This window comes from Mesoplodon mirus, assembly GCF_964341445.2.
Source record: "Mesoplodon mirus genome assembly, chromosome: 4".
Taxonomy (NCBI): Eukaryota; Metazoa; Chordata; class Mammalia; order Artiodactyla; family Ziphiidae; genus Mesoplodon; species Mesoplodon mirus.
In genome coordinates, this window is record NC_138979.1 from 115,676,472 (window position 1) to 115,694,293 (window position 17,822).

Genomic DNA, 17,822 nt, shown 5'->3' on the forward strand with positions numbered 1-17,822 from the left:
CTCAGAGAAGGGAAAAACCTTGATGGCTCTGCTAGACTCAGCCAGAAAAGAGATGGGTTTTCTTCCTGCAGTCCTGTCCTGTTTCCATTGCACCTCTCTGCCTCACCATAGGGAACCGCCAGCTTACACAGGAAAATAATGACAGAGCCAACTGAAGTCTGCCCCAGTGTGGAGGCAGTGTTGCTACACAAGGGAGATGCAGGGTTGTGTAGACATTAAAAAAAAAAAGGGCAAGAAAAGGAAAGGCACACACAAGGAGCAGAGCTGGGATAAGACACAGCCTCACTTATTCAATATGCAACACTGTCCTAGACACTGAGGACACTAAGGTCAAGGCAGTCCTTTCCCTCACAGACTTTACATCCTAGTGGAGAAGAACAACAATCAACAAGCAAGCAATTCTATGCAGCATTTGAGAAGAAATTAATTAAGACTGGGCCAGTGGGTTCAGCAATTAAGCAAGGGGATGATGAATAACAGTCACTATCATTCACCACTCATGGTCAGACAGGGAAATACATCACGTGGAGCTAAAGCTCTCCAAGCCTTCTAAGAGGACAACCATCTGGCTTTGATGACCATTTCTGCTCCAAACACATTATTCCTTATTATCAGAGGTAACAAAGAAATTCCACCGTGGGACAGGACCTATCCTTCTTCACACATTTACTGAGTAATTTCCGTGACATGGGCTTTGTACAAGGGATGGAGATTACAGACCAGTTAGATCTATCCAACGGAAAGAGTCTAGTCGAGGAGAAGCACAAGGAAACAGGCCACCCTGGACCAAATGAGGAGTCTGAAGCTGCTGCTTCACAGCAGCAGAAGAGGCAGGTATTTTAATCCTTCAGAGGCTGGTGATAAGGAGCTACTTACTCTGCTAAGCCTGTCCTTGAGATGTAATTAAAGAATTTAATTAGGTCAACCTGCACGGATTATGCTGGGAGATCCACTTTGATGGAAAGCCATGGAAGCTGTTAACTCTGAGTGACCTGACACATGCATGGGCTTCCACCTGGGATCTGTGCCAGGAGTGTGCCCTGGATGCTTCAAGACAGATGGAGACAGCCGGACCTAAGGTGAGTGCAGAGGACTCCCTGGAGGGACATACTCACTTCTGCACAGACCCTACACACTTTCAGAACAGCAAAGGGAAACTCTGGGTACATGTATGGGAGGAAACATGGTCAGAGAAGCTGTTACAGAAAAAAGGTATCTGAGACAAATATAAACTCCTCAGATGTCCATTTGGTACTAAGTCTTACGGGGGTTGGTGGGAGGAAGGAAGGTGAAAGGTGAACTTTTAAAATGTACATCCCCACCTGTTCACTGAAGTGGGGGTGGACAGACCTGAGGTCACCAATGGGTAGTTTTGCAAGAATAAATGTTCTTGGCCCATGTACATTTTAAAAATACATATTTTAAACCGAAACCATTTCCTCTAAGATCAGGAACAAGACAAGGTTGTCCAGTCTCACCACTATTATTCAACATAGTTTTAGAAGTTTTAGCCACAGCAATCAGAGACGAAAAAGAAATAAAAGGAATCCAAATCGGAAAAGAAGAAGTAAAGCTGTCACTGTTTGCAGATGACATGATACTATACATAGAGAATCCTAAAGATGCTACCTGAAAACTACTAGAGCTAATCAATGAATTTGGTACAGTAGCAGGACACAAAATTCATGCACAGAAATCTCTGGCATTCCTATACACTAATGATGAAAAATTTGAAAGTGAAATTATGAAAACACTCCCATTTACCATTGCAACAAAAAGAATAAAATACCTAGGAATAAACCTACCTAGGGAGACAAAAGACCTGTATGCAGAAAATTATAAGACACTGATGAAAGAAATTCAAGATGATACAAATAGATGGAGAGATGTACCATGTTCTTGGATTGGAAGAATCAACATTGTGAAAATGACTCTACTACCCAAAGCGATCTACAAATTCAATGCAATCCCTATCAAACTACCACTGGCATTTTTCACAGAACTAGAACAAAAAATTTCACAATTTGTATGGAAACACAAAAGACCCCGAATAGCCAAAGCAATCTTGAGAACGAAAAATGGAGCTGGAGGAATCAGGCTCCCTGACTTCAGACTATACTACAAAGTTACAGTAATCAAGACAGTGTGGTACTGGCACAAAAACAGAAAGATAGATCAGTGGATCAGGATAGAAAGCCCAGAGATAAACCCATGCATATATGGTCACCTTATCTTTGATAAAGGAGGCAGGAATGTACAGTGGAGAAAGGACAGTCTCTTCAATAAGTGGTGCTGGGAAAACTGGATAGGGACATGTAAAAGTATGAGATTAGATCACTCCCTAACACCATACACAAAAATAAGCTCAAAATGGATTAAAGACCTAAAGGTAAGGCCAGACACTATCAAACTCTTAGAGGAAAACATAGGCAGAACACTCTATGACATAAATCACAGCAAGATCCTTTTTGACCCACCTCCTAGAGAAATGGAAATAAAGACAAAAATAAACACATGGGACCTAATGAAACTTAAAAGCTTTTGCACAGCAAAGGAAACCATAAACAAGACCAAAAGACAACCCTCAGAATGGGAGAAAATATTTGCAAATGAAGCAACTGACAAAGGATTAATCTCCAAAATTTATAAGCAGCTCATACAGCTCAATAACAAAAAAACAAACAACCCAATCCAAAAATGGGCAGAAGACCTAAATAGACATTTCTCCACAGAAGATATACAGACTGCCAACAAACACATGAAAGGATGCTCAACATCTTTACTCATTAGAGAAATGCAAATCAAAACTACAATGAGATATCATCTCACACCAGTCAGAATGGCCATCATCAAAAAATCTAGAAACAATAAATGCTGGAGAGGGTGTGGAAAAAAGGGAACACTCTTGCACTGCTGGTGGGAATGTGAATTGGTACAGCCGCTATGGAGAACGGTATGGAGGTTCCTTAAAAAACTACAAATAGAACTACCATATGACCCAGCAATCCCACTACTGGGCATATACCCTGGGAAAACCATAATTCAAAAAGAGACATGTACCAAAATGTTCATAGCAGCCCTATTTACAATAGCCCGGAGATGGAAACAACCTAAGTGTCCATCATCGGATGAATGGATAAAGAAGATGTGGCACATATATACAATGGAATATTACTCAGCCATAAAAAGAAATGAAATTGAGCTATTTGTAATGAGGTGGATAGACCTAGAGTCTGTCATACAGAGTGAAGTAAGTCAGAAAGAGAAAGACAAATACTGTATGCTAACACATATATATGGAATTTAAGAAAAAAAAATGTCATGAAGAACATAGGGGTAAGACAGGAATAAAGACACAGACCTACTAGAGAATGGACTTGAGGATATGGGGAGGGGGAAGGGTAAGCTGTGACAAAGTGAAAGAGAGGCATGGACATATATACACTACCAAACGTAAGGTAGATAGATAGTGGGAAGCAGCCGCATAGCACAGGGAGATCAGCTCGGTGCTTTGTGACCGCCTGGAGGGGTGGGATAGGGAGGGTGGGAGGGAGACGCAAAAGGGAGGGGATATGGAAACATATGTATATGTATAACTGATTAAATTTGTTATAAGGCAAAAAATTTAAAAATAAATAAATAAATAAATTACTCTAGGAAAAAAAAAAAAGAAAAAAGAAAAAAATGCGTATTTTATGTGAAACCGATTTCTAGTTTCTCCTGAAGTTCCAGCAACATTAAGTAGTCCTACAGTCTTCTCCCAGCAGCACCCCCTCCTCCCACCACTGACCACGGTCCAGTCTCAAATTCATCATCCCCACCACTGTCTATTTTATTTCCCAAACTGAGTCTTAATATCAGTTTACCATCATCCACGTTGCCCTGCTTTTCTTACATCTGGCCTGTTGGCTAATTTATTTCTGTATGGTTATTGAGTATGAAGAACCTGATGTAGATACTAAATTAATTAGCATGACTGGGAAAGTTTCTAGGAGCACATAAGGCAGAGGGAGCACATTTAAAAAAAAAAATGTTACTGCCCAATGGGAAAGTAAAGCTGAGATCAAGAAATCATCACATGAATCTGGGGGAATTAAACTAAGGGTATCAAAATAAACAAAAACAATCCAATGTTCATATCACTCTGTCATCTTAGAAGTTTATATACACGTTCTATTCTCACCCCTCCCAACAAGCCAACTGCTCTGAGAAAGTGCCACCAGGCTCTGGAGCCACAAATACAAATGAGGTGAAATGTGGAGGGTGGGTACTCCTGCAGCCTCTCACACACAGCCAACTGGAGGACACTTTTGGCATATTTATCAAAAGCTCTGAAAATTGGCACACAGCAATTCTACTCCTAAGAATTAATACTAAGGAAATCATCACACAAGTGGGCAAAGATGCATATTCAAGGATGTTTATCTACTTGATTGGTTTTCTTAAAACACCAGCCTGGTAGTTTTCTTTCACTGATATCATATTTAATCTCAATATAAATCGGAAAGAGTCAGTGTTCCACAGAAATTCGAAGGGCCAAACCTTCAAACCTACCCATGTTTTCCTGCTTTTGACCAGGCATTTCATCGAGTTTCTACTAGTTTGTGCTAGCCTGGAGACATGCACATGAGAGGCAAAGCAGGACAGGCATGGGCAGGAGGCTTCACTGGAAGAGGCCCAGAACTGCAGGGGGCTCTCAATAACCACTGCTAAGAACCCCTGGCTTCAAGAAGAGAGCTTAAACATATAAGACCTGCATTTTGTTTTTTTAAAAGAATGTTTAAATCTGGCCTTTTGCTCATAGCCCATGCAGCAGACTTCTTAGATGTCTGTATTCACCTCAAAAATACCTAGAGAGCAGTAAAGGACACGATGCCAAAGCATCATTCCCAGGACAATCACCATCTGTTTGAAATACCTAGCATTACACATCATTATAAATGTGGTCTGTTAATTCTATATGTATGTGCGTGTCTGTATGCTCCTGTAACACAGAAATCCTCCTGTGGCTCTGGATAGCTGTATCCATTTCTTATTGGTAAGCCCCACCCAACCCAGCAAAAGCTGGGAAGCTCTGAAAAGAAAGAGGACAGGTTTGGGAACAGGAACTTTTACAGCTAGATTAAGACTAAATAACGTATGTTTAAAAAAATACTCCAATGCCTTAATTAGTTTGAAGTTATTTGGTGTTGTTTGATGGCTGCAGCATTCCTTGATACTTAGGTATTTACAAAATAACTATGCTGATTTCCTCTGTTCTAATTCTACCCCTCATTTATCATATGGTTCTCAATGGTATGTAAATATAAAGACAGCTCACTGTACGGACTGAGATAGAAGAAGTGCAAATGATTAAATGCAAATGCAAAAGTCATGTCAATACAGTGCGGAAAATGAAATTTGTCTTTTTATTTTCTATGCAATTAACTCAGAAACCACATGGAAATTAGCCAAGAAAGAATGCTCAGTAATAAACAAGCTTGATTACAGAATCCCAGCCCCACAGATACCTACTCTATCTATTACAAAATTAGAGTGCTCTAAACTCTTAACAGGAGTTGAATGGAAAAAAAATCCAAAAAGATTCTGGCTTGAGATGTAGCCACTCAGCTGATAATTTTATTCTGTGTCACATCATTAACTACTAAAGAACTCATAAAAAAAAAACAAAAACAAAAACAAAAACCTCCACAACCAGACTTTAACAAGACACAGAGAAGAAAAATAGAAGAAAAGGCATAGGAAGAAAATAGAAGATTCCATGGTGTTTCCAAAGACCCAGGTCAATCAACAGCCAAAGACAATATCTCTAGAGTAGTTGTTTACAGATCAGGGAACTCATTTCATGGAAGAGGAAAGGCAGCAAGCCAAAGGCTTAGCAGTCACGGCTCCTCCAATACATCTTACTATGTCCAAGCATCTGGCCTCGTTATACCAGCAGGAGGCTGCCCATCACCAGATGTGGGCTCTAGTCTACTAGACAGAATATAGGCTGAGCTGGTGACCAATGTATGTACCTCACAGCTAGATTAAGGGGCGGAAATTTCTTTTCCCCTTTTTTAAAAAAAATGAGCATTAAGAGAGTCTCCACCATTGTACACAGGATGTGTTGGGTGTTACACAGAACATTTAGTCCATGGGTTTCAGAATGGCTAGACTGCATCGTGAGAGAAGCAGAGTTGAAATGGACATCACTGAGAGTTGTGGATTCAGATTGGATGATGGGGTCCCACGACTGCTTCTCAATGTAGCAGCAGCTGACTATGACTTTGGGGTGCTTCCTGTTAGGAAAGGGGTAAATGAATGTGTGGTTTTACCCATGAGGATTGGGTTACATTAGTAGAGGGTATCTTTGGAACTACATGTAGGAAGTGAGTTATGAGCTAGGCAGGGAAGGGATGTACAGGACAGGTCACAACTCAAGATGCCTTGCTTCTCACTTTATGGTTCTCAGGGGAGCTGCCCAACCACCTGCTTTTACAAACCACATGGGTACACCTTCCAAGTCCAAGCTGAGTGGAACAGGAAAGGCCCTTGACCCAGGAAGAGTCAATCCAGCTACAATATGGCCTCACTTAAAAAGAGAAGCTGGGCCAATCAGATTCTCAAAGAAAACAGTTAATGACCCAAATAGCAGTGGGAGCTGAAGCTTTAACTGTCATTTATGATGCAGAGAGAGGCTGAAAGACAGATTCATGTAAGGCAAAGTTAGAGAGAAAACTGACCTGTAGATTGAGGAAAGGATGGTGCAGATATGCGGAGAGAAGGAGAGGGAGAGACAGAGACAGAGAGAGAGATAAAGTAGACAGAGAAAAGGAAAGGAAACACTCAGAGCCTCTTGGGTACACCCGGTTTTCTGGTTCATGAGCAAGGTAATGAAAAACTCCTATTTTCCTGAACTAATTGGAATGAGTTGCTCTTACATGCAAACAAAAGGACTTACTGGAAGCAATGAACATTGGCAAGCAACTTAAAATCTAAGTATGTATCTCACTTTCTTTATTCATATAATAGGCCTAACACCTGCCCAATCCGTTCACACAAGCCATTGGCGGAGCACAGTCAGATTACTGTGAATGTGTAATTTGTTGTTACTGAGGGGTGTGGATAGTAAAATGACAGCAAGTTCACAGTTCTAAATAAACAGAAAACTTTCCTTGCCTATGTTAACCTGCTCAGCTCACTGAGCTTTTATCATCCCTAAAGACAAGACAAATCCAGTCAAAAGACATATTAATTAATGCAAGATAACTTCTGTACTTTATGTAAGAGGGGAAAAAAACCCAACCAGTTCAAGGTTACGATTCCCACAAACGCAAACCACACTAAATATGTCAGCTAAAAAATAAAGAAAAGAATGCCTAGGGCTTCCCTGGTGGCGCAGTGGTTGAGAGTCCGCCTGCCGATGCAGGGGACACAGGTTCGTGCCGCGGTCCGGGAAGATCCCACATGCCGCGGAGCGGCTGGGCCCGTGAGCCGTGGCCGCTGAGCCTGCGCGTCCAGAGCCTGTGCTCCGCAACGGGAGAGGCCGCAACAGTGAGAGGCCCGCGTACCGCAAAAAAAAAAAAAAAAAAAAAAAAAAAGAATGCCTAGAAGACAAACTTTGGTGACAGACAAGTAGACCGCTGAGAACTGCCTTGTCTCCACTTGTCTCCATGCCTGCACAGCCTCAAGGGCCCTACTTCTCACACAGAACTTCCGACTCCAGAGCTGGTAGACCTCCCCGCCCAGCCTCCTCCCCTCCACACCCACTCCCAGCTCCCACGTGGCGGGGCGGCACCCGAGGCCCTGGTGGCCTCCTTCCGGTGTGGCCATTCTTCCTCCCGCGGCTTCTCCTCAGGCTGGGCTAGCTGCCCCTCTTAGGTACCACATGTGCAGCTTTATCACTGTGCCTGGCATATTACAGGCAACTGTACGTTTCTGCTGGTGGGTCTGTGCCTCCAACCAGATTCTGAGCTACTGGAGAATGCAGGCACCTAGCACAGTGGCTGGTACATCACAGGGCTGAAAAGGCCTGTCCTAAACGCATGCCTTTAAGGTCCACGCTCCTCTTGTCCCACCATCCCTGGGCTGGCAGTTTTCCTTATAAGGGTACTACTCAGCCCCACAGTCATGCTGAAGAGACTGCTGTGACCATCTGCTAACTTTTCTTTCCCTTGGCTCTGCTGCCTTCATACCAAAAACAAGACCATGACCAACCCAGAGAAGGCATGTTCTATGCTCCATATTCTCCCTAAATATATTAAACGGATTTTTTTAAAAGAAATTCAAAGATAAAATCTTACCAGCTTACATAAAACAGCTTCAAGACCATAATGCAGGGATCAGCAAACATTAAGAGCCACATAGTAAATAATTTAGGTTTTGCAGGCCATAGGGTCTCAGTCACAACTCCCCAGATCTGCTGTTACAGCATGAAAGCAATCACACGCAACAGATAAATGAATGGGCAGCCTGTGTTCCAATAAAACTTTATTTACAAGATCAAATGGCCAATCCACACGCTGGAGTTTGCAGATACCTAAATAACCCAATGCAACAAACACATATCACAGATATACTCATGTGCAAAAGAGCAATGCCAGATGCTCACAGATATACTCATGTGCAAAAGAGCAATGCCAGATGCTCACAGATATACTCATGTGCAAAAGAGCAATGCCAGATGCTCACAGATATACTCATGTGCAAAAGAGCAATGCCAGATGCTCACAGATATACTCATGTGCACAAGAGCAATGCCAGATGCTGAGGGATGTGCTGCAGTGTCCCAGGCCCACACTATTCTAGAGGACAATCACCCATAAGTAACAATGAAAAACAGGCCAACTTAATGAGTATGGTATAGAAGCATCAAAAACATCCAACAGTAAACCTCTGAGTGCCTGAACTGTTGACCACGACCTTCTTTTCCAACACTCTTCCCTGATCTCTGGGACATCACGTGCTCTGGTTTTCTTCCAACCTCTCTGACCACTGTTTCACAGTCGCCTTCACAAACTTGTGTCCACTACCTTGTTCGTTCCTAAAATGCTGTTACTCCTCCGGGTTCTGGCCTACAGCTCTCCTGTCTCTGCCGCCTATAGTCTCCCTTGGCAATTTCATTCATTCCTAAAACTTCAAGTACCACCTATAGGCTGAAAACAAATCACATCTACATCTTCTTCCCAGCCATCCACAATGAATTTCCACCTGGATGAACCACAGACACATCAGACTCAACAGTCCAAAACTGAATGGATCATCTTCCCCTAAACAGTTTCCGTGTTCCTATCTCCATAAACAGCACCACCAGCCACCTAAGTCAGAACCCAGAAACACAAGCCTCCTCTTTACCTCCTGCTCCTTTATTCCCTCTGATCTATGCCCTCACCCCTCACAATACATCAGTTGCCAAATTCTGTGCAATTCCACATTCTAAATTTCTCCGCATCTACCCACTTCTTTCTCTCTCTGTCCTTGCCCTCAGTCAGGCAACCATCCTGTCCTGTCTTGATAACAACCTCTGAACGGATCAACCAATATCCAGGTTTGCCTCCCTCCAACCCACTTCCCAAGGTAGAGCTAGAGTTACTTTCCTCAAATACCTGGGGCAGATTATTTACCAGCCGTCTCTTAGCCCAAGCCCACCCTTTTGTACTCTGCTTTATGATGCTGGAGCTAGAAGTCTGCAAACCCCATTTTCCAGACGCCCTTGCAACTGGTTTCTTGTTCAATTCTGCCGTTGCGAGCCACCGGCAGATCGGAAGGCAAAGGTGGGGAGAAGGAACTCTCCCGTTTTCCAGCTCCTGTCAGACTTCACAGTAGCAGCTGTTCCAGTTCCCCATGCTCTTAGCACTCTATATACTAGCCGTGGACCCCCCCGGACGGTGGGAGCACTGGCCATAAGGTAGTCCCTCCCCAGAGGCCCATGCAACTGCACGGCAGTTGGCCTGTCAGCTGTATGGTGGCCCCTCTGAGTTTCTAGGTTTAGTTAACCACACCCATTCCCTTTTGCTCCTCCCACCCCCAGGCACAGCAGCCGTTTCCTGAAGTTACAAATCTCTGTGTTACCTCTGCTTCCACTAGTTATTCTTTCAGCCCTCCAATACCTTGTGTCTCCAATTCCTACATCAGATCACCTCTATCTGAAATATCAGCCTGGCATCTATTTTCTGACTGGATCCTGGCTGATGCAGTACATGGCACCACGACTAGTTCCCAGGAAATCAACCCTAAACGTGGCATTCCGGGACGGAGTTGCTTACCTCTTGGACCTTGAACTGTGATAACCTCATGCCTCCCAATGCACACCCTACACAGCAGCCACTGTGATGCTTATAGAGCATCTGCCATCACCTCATTGGCTCACCAGTGCCATCAGGAAAGTGAAACCCACTACGGCTCTCAGGGTTCTAGAGCCACTGTTTCTCTCTCTAGCTTCTCCCCTTGCCACTCCTTCCTCCTTCTCATGGTCCAGGCTTCAACCACTCTGAACTCCTTTCCATTTCAGAACCACTCTCCTCCTTCATTCCCTTCACAAAGCTGTCCCCAGCCTTGTATATGGTGCCCCTGATCCTCTCTGCTCATCCAGTTAGCTCCTACTTAGCTCACAGAACACCTTCTCCAGGAATTCTTCCCAGATTTGCCTGCAGCCTAACTTCACCCATTATAGTGGTAATGATACTGCCTGTTAGCTCTGTGTTTACTCTGTATTCCCACAAAACCACGAACTCTGGGAAGACAGGTACTATGTTTATCTTGCTCCCAGTTTTAATCCCACATAGCAGGTTTTCAATAATAACTTGTTGAATGAGTGAACAAATCCATAAATAAGAAGGTGTAGATTAACTCCTACAAGGGAGATTTGGGAATGCTTCTTAAAGAAGGTAGGATTTTGCCCTGGGCTGCTAAGCCCAATCTCCAGCACTGCAGAAATTTTACAGAAATTATTATCCTTAGTTTCCATGGACTCCCAATAAAAGTAAAAAGATTTATTTTTCTTTTAGGGGTATCCAAATTATCAAGCAGCTCTTGAAAAATAAGCTTCTTGGGAATAAAACATATCTTTGGGATTTATCCACAGGCAAACCACCTGGAGAAAACTACCTTAGAAATATAGTGATTGCGACTTCCCTGGTGGCGCAGTGGTTAAGAATCCGCCTGCCAATGCAGGGGACACAGGTTCAAGCCCTGGTGCGGGAAGATCCCACACGCTGCAGAACAACTAAGCCTGTGCGCCAGAACTACTGAGCCTGCACTCTAGAGCCCGCAAGCCACAACTACTGAGCCCGCGGGCCACAACTACTGAAGCCTGTGAGCCTAGATCCTGTGCTCCGCAACAAGAGAAGCCACCGCAATGAGAAGCCTGCACACTGCAATGAACAGTAGCCCCCGTTTGCCACAACTAGAGAAAGCCCGCACCCAGCCACGAAAACCTACTGCAGCTAAAAACTAAACAAAGAAATTTATTTTAAAAAAAAAAGAAAGAAAGAAATACAGTGATTGAACTCTCCTGGATGTTTATCCACCCATACTTTTCCCTTTTAGAAGGCCTACCTGGTTTCCAACATCTGTTCTAAAGTAAACTGTGTATAAGATCCCAATACACTTTATCGCTTTCCTTTCAAAAACCTCACACACACCAGATTTCAGAACCTGCTTTAAACCAAGTATGTCATAAACCTGAACATTACTTTCAGAACTCAGTAAATGGAAAGAAAAATGCTTCCATGAGGTACATATCTTTCTATTGATCTCGCTATACAGATTTACTATATATATTGGAAATGTGTTTCTATATTTGGAACTCAGTCTTCCCCCCACCCCAAATAGTTGAAATAATAAGAGAAATGGCTAAATTTTCCTAAAGTTTTATCACTTTATAGGTAAAAGTAACAGATCTACATGAATTTTACTTCTCAAAAGTTACCTTTCACACTTTAAATTTATTTATGATGAAATAGGTCGAACGTTGGCCAAAAGCTTCTAGGTTAATTTCTTGTAATGCTTCTTGGCCATTTAGTAGACTTGTTTCTGCTAAGTAAACATCATAACATTTTGCAGTTCAAAGGTTTTTGTCCTCAGGAATTTGATTAATCATTTACTTTTTCCTTGATCTCTTCTTGGTAGCAACAATATACTTTAGCACAGATCAAAGATGGCACACATTTCTTATTATGTTCAGCAAATTATATTAAGACTATTCTTAATATAATTAATAGAATAGTCCTCATACGACACTTAATAATGTTAAAATTGCACAGCAGCACAAAAGATAAATCATTACCTAAAAGCTGTTTAGCTTTTCAAAACAGGAAGCTGTCTCCACTTTCCATCATTACTCTACTCTCTCTTGACTTTGACAATGGGCTAGTGCTGGCCCTGCCCCCTTTCCCCTTGCCTTCTTTCCTCACAGCAAATTCCTTGGTCAACTTGCAACTGTCAGCCTAAATGGTCTTGCTACACCTGAAACTCTCAGCTTCATTTCCCTCTCCCCCATCCTGAGAAAGCCACTCAGAACAACAATCCCCAAACCACTTCTCTCGTGAGTTTTGGTTAAACCTTAATTATCTTGTTCTTGGCATCACATAGGGTTTCTTTGCTTCTCTCTTTTCAAAAAAAAAAAGGGAAGGGGGAAGGAAAGGAAGCAGAGACATAGCTCTAGAGCTACCAAGACATGAATGAGTGTGAGCACACCCTTCCCGAGAATTAACAACTAAAAAAGTGAAAGTAAAAAAGTTTAGGCCCCAGTTAGGTGGAAGGGCTAACCTACACGCCAGGTGCAGTTCTGACAACTCTTACTCTTTGACCTCATCGCATTATTTGCCTCTTTGTGCCTGCTTTGGTCTCCTCAACTGTAAAATAATCATGATATTAATACCTGCCTCATGAAGTATCGTGAGGATGAAATGAGATCATTTACACAAACTGTTTAGAACAGCACCCACCATGGTCACTCAGTAAGTGTTACCTCTCATAATTTTCTTTGTATCCTAAAAAGGCCAGTCTACTCACACAAATTAAAGTGGAAAAAATCGATAAGAAACAAGAGATATGAGAGAAGAAAAATGGCAAGAAGATGGACCTAAAGTAGAGAAGCCCTTTAGGTATAATGAGAAAAGACACTGAACATGGATGTACACAGAACATTAGGTAGGGAAGAAATTAGGCCAAAAGAAAGACACATCTAAAGGTAAAGGAAAAACTGTCATCCAAATAGCTTAGTGGCTTGGCTATAGAGTCTTCACACCTGAAAGGGCTCCCCTGTCCTGCTAGGCTAGAGTTTTCCACTAGTGTTCCCCCAGTGCCCTGAAGGTCCCACAGAGTCCCCACAGGAGCCTCCTTGAGGATGGGGAGGAGGAAGCCTCAGCATCACTTCCCACCCATCAACTATTCTAGCTCAAATAGAACAGTTCCACTGTTACCTGTTTTATTTGCTCCCAAATTAAAGACGAGATCCCTTGAATAAAAGTTCTATTTCTAAAGAAAGAAAGGGAAAAATAAAAGCATAAAAGGCCACTAATCTATTCCAACACTCTCATTTAACAGATTAAGAAATGAGGCCCGGAGAAGGGACGTGACTTTATGTAAACCCATGTAGCATCTACGTTTCTTTCTCAGCCCACCTAGGAGCTGCTTGAGGGCAGCATTCACGGTTTACTCTTTACTCTTTCCTGTTTATATCCCAGATGGGAGCACAGAAACTCAATTAAGGTTGTTGGTTTCAATGAAAAAGTTCTTTTCTTTCAACATTCTGAAGATTTCACTCTTCTTGCTTGCATGGTTTCTGATGAGCAAGAAGCCACTGTAATTCCTATCCTTGTTCCTCCACAGGCAAGGTGTTCTTTTCCCCCTCTGGCTTCCTTCAGGATTTTCTGTCTTTTGTTTTCTGCAGTTTGTATAAGACATGCCTTAGAGAGAGAGAGAGAGAGAGAGAGAGAGAGAGAGAGAGAGAGAGAGAGAGAGAGAGAGAGTGTGTGTGTGTGTGTGTGTGTGTGTGTTTTGGGGGAGTACTGTGATGTAATGGGAAGTACATATTTGGTCTTTCTCCCTGGTTCCTGGCACAGAACTCTTAAAACTCTTGAAATTGCCAGAGTGATAGAAGTAACAGGAGTGTCTTGTTATTCATAAAAAGCCCTTTCCAGCCATACCTGAGTTTATGCTAATAAGGTGACTCCTGTGGACCCTTAGGAAGAGAGCTTTAGGATGGGGGCTGCTTGCCACAAAGACCAAGGCATGATTAGAGGGTTGGAATTTTCAGCAGCCCTCCTTTCCTGACCTCCAGGGAGGAGAGAGGGGCTAGAGACTGACTCACCGATGGCCAGTGATTTAGTCCATCATGGCTACATAATGAAACCTCAAAAAAAAACCTCTAAAAATGAAGTTTTAGAAAACTTCCAGGTTGGTGAACATACAAAGGTGCTAGGAGGGTAGCACACCCGGAGAAGGCATGGAAGCTCTGTGCCCCCACCTCCCCACACACAGCTTGCTCTGTGCATCTCTTCCACCCGAGTTGTATCCTTTATAATAAACCGGTAATAGTAAGCATAGCACTTTTCCTGAGTTCTGTGAGTTGTTTTAGCGAATGATCCAACCTCAGGGGGTTAGGGTCATGGGACCCCAGAATTTGTCATTGGCTGTGCAGAAATGTGGGTAGCCTTGAGCACCCCATTTGTGGCTAGCATCTGAAGTGGGGACAGACTTGTGGGACTGAGCCCTTAACCAGTAGGGTCTGCACTAACTCCAAGAACTAGTGTCAGAATTGAATTGAATTGCTGGAGACCCAAGTTGGTGTGAGAGAACTGGAGAATTGGTGTGGGGGAAAAAACACCACCACATATTTGGTGTGGGGTGTGGGGAGAACCCTCAGGTATTGGGTTGGCCAAAAAGTTCATTCAGGTTTTTCTGTAACATCTTATGGAAAACCCCGAACAAACTTTTTGGCCGACCCAATATTTATCTCAAGCTTCCTGGTCATGTGGTTTGGTGTCTGTCATTAGTTTTGGAAAGTTTTCAGCCACTATCACTTCAGATATTTCTTCTGCTCCTTTCTTTTCTCCTTCTGGCATTCCAATGGCACATATGCTATGCCTTTTTATATTGTTCCACAGACTTTGTATGTTCTATTCTTTTTTTAAATTATTTTTTCTCTTTGCATTTAAGTTTGGAAAGTTTCCATTGATCTATCTTCAAGCTCACTGATTCTTTCTTTGTCAGTGTCAAGCCTACTTACAAGTCCGTCAAAGTTACTTTCCATTTTTGTTACTACGTTTTTGATTTCTAGCATTTTCTTGTAATTATTTCTCTGAGTTTCAATCTCTCTGCTTACATTACCCATCTGTTCTTGCATGTTGTCTTTTTCCATTAGAGCCCTTGACATATCATAATTCATTTAATTTCCTTGTCTGATAGTTCTAATGTCTGTGTCATAAGAGAGTCTGTTTTTTGCTTATTATGTTGTCTCTCTAGACTGTGCTCTTTCTTACCTGTTGGCATGCCTTGTAATTTTTTGTTGAATGTGGGGCAGGTTGTGTCAGTTGATAGGAAGTGAGGTAAGTAGGCCTTTAGGGTGATGATTTTTTATTTTTCCATCATAGTGACTATAATGAAAGCAGAGGGTAGCATTATCTTCCACAATAAAGCAATAAATATTCTTGAACTTATTGATCATTATTCCCTGTTCAAACATGTACCTTCTGTTAGGTCTCTGGACTGAGCTAGTTTCTCAGGTTATCACTTGAAGCAACACCATTTAAACCACTGTGAAAGGTGGGATCACAATACCAGTCAAGGTTAGAGACAGCACTAATTTATCCACATTACAAACTAGTTGCTTTTCTTATAACCCAACATACAGCTGTGGTAAAAACATTCTCCACAACTAATTCCTTTAAGTAGATGACACTGGACCAGTATTTTCAGGCCTCTGTAATGTCATTTAGGCCAGTGAATTGAGATGCAGAAAAAATTTAACTTCTTTGCTATTAATCATCACAGACTACTTTGAGAGAAGATAATCAGCTCCGTATTTCCAACATAAATGCTTACAATTTAAGTAACTTATGACAGGGAAGCCTATACAATTGAGTTCTTGTGACCTCCTAAGTCCTGTTAAAGAAACAATGGTTTCCCCATCTTCGCCAAGCCAGTTGAAGTTTAGCAACAAGTAAGTCCGCACTGAAATGTTCACAACGCAGATTCTTGCATGTTAAGGGTCAATCAAAGATGTGAAGATGATCTTTGCTTCACTGACTTTTGGCAAAAGGATCATAAACTGACAAAAGAAGTGAGAAGAGCAAGATCAGAGAAAAGCTCTGGCCAGCTTCTTTCAAAGTCACCTCTCAGCTGGAGAGGAAGAAAGGACCAGTGAAGAAAGACATGGAAGGTAACCCCACTGCTGCTCAAAGGAAGATATGCTGATGAAACCCCTAATTTCTTTCCTAGCCATTAGTGTCCTCAATCCTGTCAAGTCATCCTTCTGTTGTGTTACCGATATTAAAACGTGCTCTTAAGAAGGAGCATAAATCCCTGAGGGAAAGATTTCAGCTGTAATTGTATTAGGGGAAACAAGCCTAATTATGAATGTGCATGTATCTCTTTACAGAGAATTCTCTAGAACCTTTGCTGAGTCAAGCAAGACCTAAGATACAAACCTAGTTACCAGGCAGATAAAAATGAATCTGTTGTTCTTCTATTAAATCAAGCGGCATAGTACATATAATAACACGAGAGGACTCTTTTGCCAACAAAAGCATAGGAATGTGCTTCAGTATCATCTACCAGACATGAGCCCTACAAGTACCTTTGGAACCAGGTCAAGACACATCCTACTACACTCATATAGCAACCATTTAGCCCATCACCTCTTTCCCTTCTCAAACCTCATGCTGGGTGACTCCTGTTATTGGCTAAGGCCAGCATCACAAACTTAAACAAGATGAAACATCACGTGAATTGACAGCAACACATACGTAGCAGGAGTGATGTTCACCATGGAAAGAACTATTCACTGAGCATGAAACTAGCTCAAGAAGCTCTTCCAGCATAAGAGATTTAAGTAATTAATTAATTCATCAAACATTTATTCAGCCACACATAATATATAAAGCACTGTGCTATGCTCTGGGGTAAAGGACTAGGGAAAGAATACAAAGATAGCTGAGGTGTGGCAATGTGTGGATGAACGTCTGACTGGATTAAGAGTCACAGACAAACAGCACCTGAAGTCAAATGTACCACTCAGCTCTTAATAAAATCACTAACTGGTGAAAAACGGTTTATTCCTATAGGAAATACACTTGATTTTTTTGTTCCAGTTTTGTTGAGATATAATTGACATATAGCACTGTATAAGTTTAAGGTGTACAGCATAATGATTTGACTTATCACAATAAGTTTGGTGAACATCCATCATCTCATATAGATACAAAATTAAAGAAATAGAAAAAATGTTTTTTTCTTGCAATGAGAACTCTTAGGCTTTACTCTCAACTTTCATACATAACATACAGAAGTGTTAATTATACTTATCATGTTGTACATTACATCCCTAGTATTTATTTATCCTATAACTGGAAGCTTGTACCTTTTGACAATTCTTCCTCCCCACTCCCCACCTCTGATAACCACAAATCTGATCTCTTTTTCCTATGAGTTTGTTTGTTTTTGAAGTATAATTGACCTACAGCACCATGTTAGTTCTTGTTACACAACACAGTGATTCAATAGTTCTGCACATTTCAAAATGGTTACTGCAATATCTAGTTACCTTACAAATACAACACATAGTTACTGACTATATTCCCCACACTGTACATTTCATGCCTGTGACTCATTTATTT

General features: G+C 42.0%; 1 protein-coding gene across 6 annotated transcripts in view; it reads right to left on the minus strand.

Moving 5' to 3' along the window:
- STXBP6 (syntaxin binding protein 6) overlaps positions 1–17,822 on the minus strand; it is a 263,219-nt gene that overhangs the window by 205,231 nt on the left and 40,166 nt on the right. The window contains exon 1 of one of the 6 annotated variants that reach the window (XM_082619223.1): positions 10,248–10,457. The exons of the other annotated variants lie outside the window; for them this stretch is intronic. The gene's annotated coding sequence lies outside the window, so the exon portion shown is untranslated. Of the gene's footprint in view, positions 1–10,247; positions 10,458–17,822 lie in introns of those variants that run through there. 6 annotated transcript variants of the gene reach the window in all.